This window comes from Cynocephalus volans, chromosome 17 (assembly GCF_027409185.1).
Source record: "Cynocephalus volans isolate mCynVol1 chromosome 17, mCynVol1.pri, whole genome shotgun sequence".
NCBI classification, from domain to species: domain Eukaryota; kingdom Metazoa; phylum Chordata; class Mammalia; order Dermoptera; family Cynocephalidae; genus Cynocephalus; species Cynocephalus volans.
In genome coordinates this window covers 35,290,301-35,296,685 of record NC_084476.1, presented here as the reverse complement: position 1 = coordinate 35,296,685, position 6,385 = coordinate 35,290,301, and the positions used below count along the sequence as shown (strand labels likewise).

At 41.8% G+C, this 6,385-nt stretch overlaps 2 long non-coding RNA genes across 3 annotated transcripts; both read right to left on the bottom strand.

Annotated features, from left to right (window-relative positions):
• Positions 1-516: 516 nt before the first annotated feature.
• Positions 517-1,942, bottom strand: LOC134366195 (uncharacterized). Its single transcript, XR_010022251.1, has 2 exons — positions 1,872-1,942; positions 517-651 (listed from the first exon to the last, which is right to left on the bottom strand). It is a non-coding gene; the product is annotated as an uncharacterized LOC134366195 (long non-coding RNA).
• Positions 1,943-3,629: 1,687 nt separating this feature from the next.
• Positions 3,630-5,580, bottom strand: LOC134366119 (uncharacterized). Of its 2 annotated transcripts, XR_010022246.1 has the most exons (4): positions 5,527-5,580; positions 5,222-5,294; positions 4,293-4,413; positions 3,630-3,800 (listed from the first exon to the last, which is right to left on the bottom strand). It is a non-coding gene; the product is annotated as an uncharacterized LOC134366119 (long non-coding RNA). The 2 variants fall into 2 exon arrangements; XR_010022245.1 differs by lacking the exon at positions 5,527-5,580 and having other exon boundaries at positions 5,222-5,518.
• Positions 5,581-6,385: the final 805 nt, after the last annotated feature.

The following is a 6,385-nucleotide window of genomic DNA, read 5'->3' as shown; positions in this document are numbered from 1 at the left end:
GGCAAGCCAGGGTAATAAGATATCAAGGATGAACAGATACTAAGAGTGGGGGATTTTCACTAAACTGACTTAACAGGATTCTTGCTAAAACTGGATTCTACTGGGACAGAGATGGAAGCCTGGGCCTAGACAGAGAAGTCTCAGGAGTCTGACTAACATTCTGGTCAATGGAGAGAGTCTTTGTCAGTACATATATGTGTGTATATATGAATACATTCATATACTTGCATATAATCATATATATATGATTATGTGTATGTATATATGTGGCAGTAAGGGAAGTATGAACAATGGATATTTGACAATATTAAGGAATCATGGATAATGATAAAGGCATTATAATTATTTTTTTAAAAGAGTTCCTTTCTTTCTTTTAGAGATACATGCTGAAATACTTATGGATGAAATGATGATATGAAATGATGGTTTGGGATTTGCTTCGAATATCCCTGAGGAGAAGTTGGAATGGGTGGGTGTCTTAGTTCAGGCTGCTATAACAAAATTCCATAGACTGGGTGCCTTAAACAAGAAACATTTATTTCTCACAATTCTGGAGGCTGGGAAGTTCAAGATCCAAGTACTGGCATATTCAGTGTCTGGTGAGGGCCCACTTTCTGTTTACAGACAGCCACCTTCTTGCTGTATCCTCCCCTGGTTGAGAGAGAGAGAGAGAGAGAGAGAGAGAGAGAGAGAGAGAGAGAGAGAGTTCTAGTCTCTTCTCTCATTATAAGAACACTGTGATCCCATCATGAAGGTCCCACCGTCAAGACCTCATCAGAACCTAATTACCTCCCAAAGACCCCACCTCCTAATACCACCACATTGGGGATTAGGGCTTCAACATATGAATTTGGGGGGAGGGAAAACACAAATATTCAGTCCTTAACAGTAGCTTAGAGAAAAAATAAGATTGTTCATGAGCTAATAACTGTTGAAACTGGAGGACAGGAATATAGGGATTCACTCTCTGTTTTTGTATGAGAAAATTTCTATAACGTAACCTTTTTTAAAAATGCAAGTAGACTCACAATAGAGTAAAGAAAATTTTCCAACCATATTTTTTATGTCTTGTAATGAATAAACAACCTACAAATAGATACACATAAGTCTTATATTATTACAAATGTTAATATAAATAAATCCACATATCAAGGGAAAAATTCCTTTTCAGGTTATAAGTCCTAAATTTGGAATTTGGAAAATATAAGTAATCATGCCCATGGCCAAGTGAAAATACTCATCTGTGCATCTGGGTCTTCATAGTCAAGGCCTGAGAGCCTTTTTCATCCTCAGGATACAGGACAAATCTTCCCCAAACCACCGGCACTGACCCCAAACTCTCCTCATCTAGAGCCTTAAGCAAGGTCTTCCTCTAGAGATTAGATATGTTTCTTAGTTAGTCCTCTGTAATCTTTCCCCTGAATACCTCAAGTACAGGAGGAGAAATGCAGAGATTTTCTGAGTAGTTTCAAATTACCTGGATAGATAAACTTGCTTATTCTTTTCTTCAGTGAACATTGATTAAACCCCCAATATTTCATAATACTTAATAATTCAATAATAGGCTTTTGTGTTAGGTCTTGGTGACACAGTCCCTGCCGACTAACTGTCTACTGGAGAGATAGGTGAGGTAAAGAGGCAAGTACTGAATGACTTCTTAATCTAGATAAAGTTAATTTTACTTGAAAAAGTAAGCTGATTTACAGTAATCCATTTTCTAGTCATTGCCATATTACCTAACTGCTTTGAAAGACAAATAACTCCTCTCCCTGAAGTGTTTGGCAAACTATCGTGAGCAGATTTGTGAAAAAAATACATAGCCAATTAGGGAAATAGTTATAAATTCTTATTTTACGAGTCACCACATGCACCTCATTCATTTGTATCAGTTGCAGTTGTAAGATGGACATTGTTGATGGTGTTCTTCCTCATGCATCTTTTTTTTTTTTTTTTTTTTTTTTTTTTTTTTATTTTTTATTTTTATTTTTTTTTTATTTTATTTTGTCGATATACATTGTAGCTGATTAATGCTCCCCATCACCAAAACCTCCCTCCCTTCTCCCTCCCCCCCTCCCCCCCAACCATGTCCTTTCTGTTTGTTTGTTGTATCAACTTCAAATAATTGTGGTTGTTATATCTTCTTCCCCCCCCCCCCGGATTGTGTGTGTATGTGTGTATGTGTGTGTGTGAATTTATATATTAATTTTTAGCTCCCACCAATAAGTGAGAACATGTGGTATTTCTCTTTCTGTGCTTGACTTGTTTCACTTAATATAATTCTCACGAGGTCCATCCATGTTGTTGCAAATGGCAGTATTTCATTCGTTTTTATAGCTGAGTAGTATTCCATTGTGTAGATGTACCACATTTTCCGTATCCACTCATCTGATGATGGGCATTTGGGCTGGTTCCAACTCTTGGCTATTGTAAAGAGTGCTGCGATGAACATTGGGGAACAGGTATACCTTCGACTTGATGATTTCCATTCCTCTGGGTATATTCCCAACAGTGGGATGGCTGGGTCGTATGGTAGATCTATTTGCAATTGTTTAAGGAACCTCCATACCATTTTCCATAGAGGCTGCACCATTTTGCAGTCCCACCAACAATGTATGAGAGTTCCTTTTTCTCCGCAGCCTCGCCAGCATTTATCGTTCATAGTCTTTTGGATTTTAGCCATCCTAACTGGGGTTAGATGGTATCTCAATGTGGTTTTGATTTGCATTTCCCGGATGCTGAGTGATGTTGAGCATTTTTTCATATGTCTGTTGGCCATTTGGATATCTTCCTTAGAGAAATGCCTACTTAGCTCTTTTGCCCATTTTTTAATTGGGTTGCTTGTTTTCTTCTTGTAAAGTTGTTTGAGTTCCTTATATATTCTGGATATTAATCCTTTGTCAGATGTATATTTTGCAAATATTTTCTCCCACTCTGTTGGTTGTCTTTTAACTCTTTTAATTGTTTCTTTTGCTGTGCAGAAGCTTTTTAGTTTGATATAATCCCATTTGTTTATTTTTCCTTTGGTTGCCCGTGCTTTTGGGGTCGTATTCATGAAGTCTGTGCCCAGTCCTATTTCCTGAAGTGTTTCCCCTATGTTTTCTTTAAGAAGTTTTATTGTCTCAGGGTGTATATTTAAATCCTTAATCCATTTTGAGTTGATTTTAGTATATGGTGAGAGGTATGGATCTAGTTTCATTCTCCTGCATAACGATATCCAGTTATCCCAGCACCACTTGCTGAAGAGGCAGTCCCTTCCCCAGTGAATAGGCTTGGTGCCTTTGTCAAAGATCAGATGGCAGTAAGTGTGAGGGTTGATTTCTGGATTCTCTATTCTATTCCATTGGTCAGTGTGTCTGTTTTTATGCCAGTACCATACTGTTTTGGTTATTATAGCTTTGTAGTATAGCTTAAAGTCAGGTAGTGTTATGCCTCCAGCTTTATTTTTTTGGCTGAGCATTGCTTTGGCTATTCGTGGTCTTTTATTGTTCCATATAAATGTCTGAATAGTTTTTTCCATTTCTGAGAAAAATGTCTTTGGAATTTTGATGGGGATTGCATTGAATTTGTATATCACTTTGGGTAGTATGGACATTTTCACTATGTTGATTCTTCCAATCCAAGAGCCTCATGCATCTTTTTAAAAGCACCTTCCTGAGAGGTTTTGCTCCTGTAGTTTTTACTGGCTGTTATTCTGACAGCTGAACATGAGGGTTCAGGTTGAGAGGTCCCCTCACATACTGGAAAATGTATGAACTCTTTCTCATCATCGCACAGTTCTCTATTTGAAACAGCAAATGATTCTGAAAAACAGTAGCGGAAAACATATGTTCAAAGACTTTACAGGCAGAGAAAAAATTCAATCCTACTTCAAATGACAGGGTCCCTCATTACAGGATGTATCTAAAATAGTATCTGCTTTGGCCTTCGTGTCTACAGGTACTCTTGCCTCACCCGACTTTTTAAAAACCCATAAATCAAATGCAATTTTCCCTTAAGCAATAATGATAAAGGGTTTCATTATGTCGTTTCTAGAACTGTGAGCTATGGGAACAGCGGTCAGAGACTGCACTTGATAAGAATCAGAGACCTCACTGTTGATATAAATTCTAAACTGAAATGTGCACAAAGCTCATGAGCATAAGAATACAGTACAAGGCCAACAGTCAGGGTCTTCAGATTAAGTTCTCTATCAGTCTGATCACCTTTGCGTGTTTCTCACTCAGCCACAAACATGTGTTCAATCTCCCCAAGAGCACCCTTGCTATTTCCTGGTTACAGGTGTTAGCCCTTACCCTGGATGGCCACTTATAAATTTTCTTCCTTGATAGATGAGTCCACACTCTCTGGCTTGAAGTCCTCACAGCATCTGGTGCATCTGGCTCAATCTCGTGCATCTGGATGTTACCTCCAGCACTGCCATTTGGGGGCAATATTCAGATCCCAAGGACACTTTTCAATGTCCCCCTTATTTAACCTCTCACTGGCACTTCACAATCCTTTAAATTTCTTTCCTCCATTAGCTTCTGAACTGTCGCTTTCCTAAGTTTTTCCATAGCCTCCTTCCTTTCTGGGTGCAGCTTCTCAGGTCTCCTTGAAATAGTGAGGCTCCTGCCCCACCCACCTGTTAGTTACCCTGTCATAGGTCCCCCGGGGTTCCCATCTTTGGCTCTGTTCTCAATCCACCCTAAGTAACCTCAAACCTGGTTCCAACCTTCCTTTGTCTTTCTTGACTTACTCTTCAAAATACCCTGTACACCTTTCAATCCTCCCACAAACTACTCACATTCTTTAAAAGGTCATGCTTTTCTTCATAATTCTGTGTCTCCCTGTTCCCTCAGTGTGAAGTTGGGCTCACTATTTGTCCTCCCACTCACTCCAGGCTCCCTTTTTCAACCTCTCCCCTAACTCCTACTTGTTCAGGACCAATGCCACTTGCTCTGTGAAACCTCAGCCCTCTCCTTTTCCTGTATGGACTCTTCTGTTATAACACTCACTAGTATTACTTTGGCACTGTACCTTATTTCTTTTATCTTTGGGTACTAGTTACTTTGCTTGGTACGCAGTGGATCCCTAGTAAATAATTATCGGCTGAACGCTTGAATACAAAAGGAAAAGAGCATATGAATGCAAAAGGATGCCACGTTTGCACTGATATTTTTATAGGGTAATAACATTGGGGCAATTGGGGAGTTTCAATAAGGAAACCATGAACTTCACTAACCCATGGAGTCTTCTTGCTGTGACTCTAAGGCTTTCTTGAGAAGCTTTACATTTCAAACGATGAGAACCATTTCCTTGGAGAAAAATATCAATTTATTAACACAGTTGATTGCATTATATCATCCACTCCATTATTCTGGAAGGTGGGATACTGGGAATGTTAATGGCTACTGGGGGAAACCTAATTCCTAATACTGTGTTAATAAAAGGAAAATGGTTTAACTGTTTAGATTATTTCACTCCAAGGGTAAGGTAACAACCATAAGTAGTCCCTGATTAAGATTAAAGAGAAGGTAAAAATCTTACTTTTAGAAGAGAAGGTTAAAGCGTCTCCGGGAGCCGTGGTGACCGTCCGCCGCCGACAGCCGTGCGAGCAGGAGCGGGTTAACCGCGGAGCCGGCGGCAGCGGCGCGGACGGGGAGCGCCAGGCTTGGGCGCGCGAGCCCAGCGCAGTCTGCGGAGGCGCACGGGGGCGCGCGGGCACGAGCGCGGGGATGGAGGACCGTGAGGCCCGGCCCGGCTCGGGGCAGCTGCGGAGGCGGCCGAGGCGCGAGCGCGGCCCGGGGTGACGCGGCGGCCCTTCGCGCCCCTCTCCTGGGGCCGAGGCGGACGAGAGCAGCGGCGATTGGAGCTTCATCGACTGTGAGATGGAGGAGGTGGACCTGCAGGACCTGCCCAGCGCCACCATCGCCTGTCACCTGGACCCGCGCGTGTTCGTGGACGGCCTGTGCCGGATATTTATTGGATCATTCTGACCCAGGGGAATGTATATTTTTATGGGGGAGACACGTATAGAAACTCTTTATTAACAGACAAGGCCTACAGATTATTTCTTCTTGGACACACGCAGGGTACTGCCATGACGCCCTGTGGTCTTGGTGTGCTGGCCTTGGACACGAAGGCCCCAGAAGTGGTGCAGCCCTCTCTGGGCCTGAATCTTCTTCAGTCACTGCAGATCTTCATGGAGCTTATTGTCCAGCCCATTGGCCGGGACCTGGCTATATTTTCCGTCCTTTATATCCTTCTGTCTGTTGAAGACCCAGTCTGGGATCTTGTACTGGCGTGGACTTTGCATAATGGTGATCACACATTACACCTCATCCTCTGTGAGTTCTCCTGCCCTCTTGGTGAGGCACCACATTTACTGAAAACTCAACTCATACAG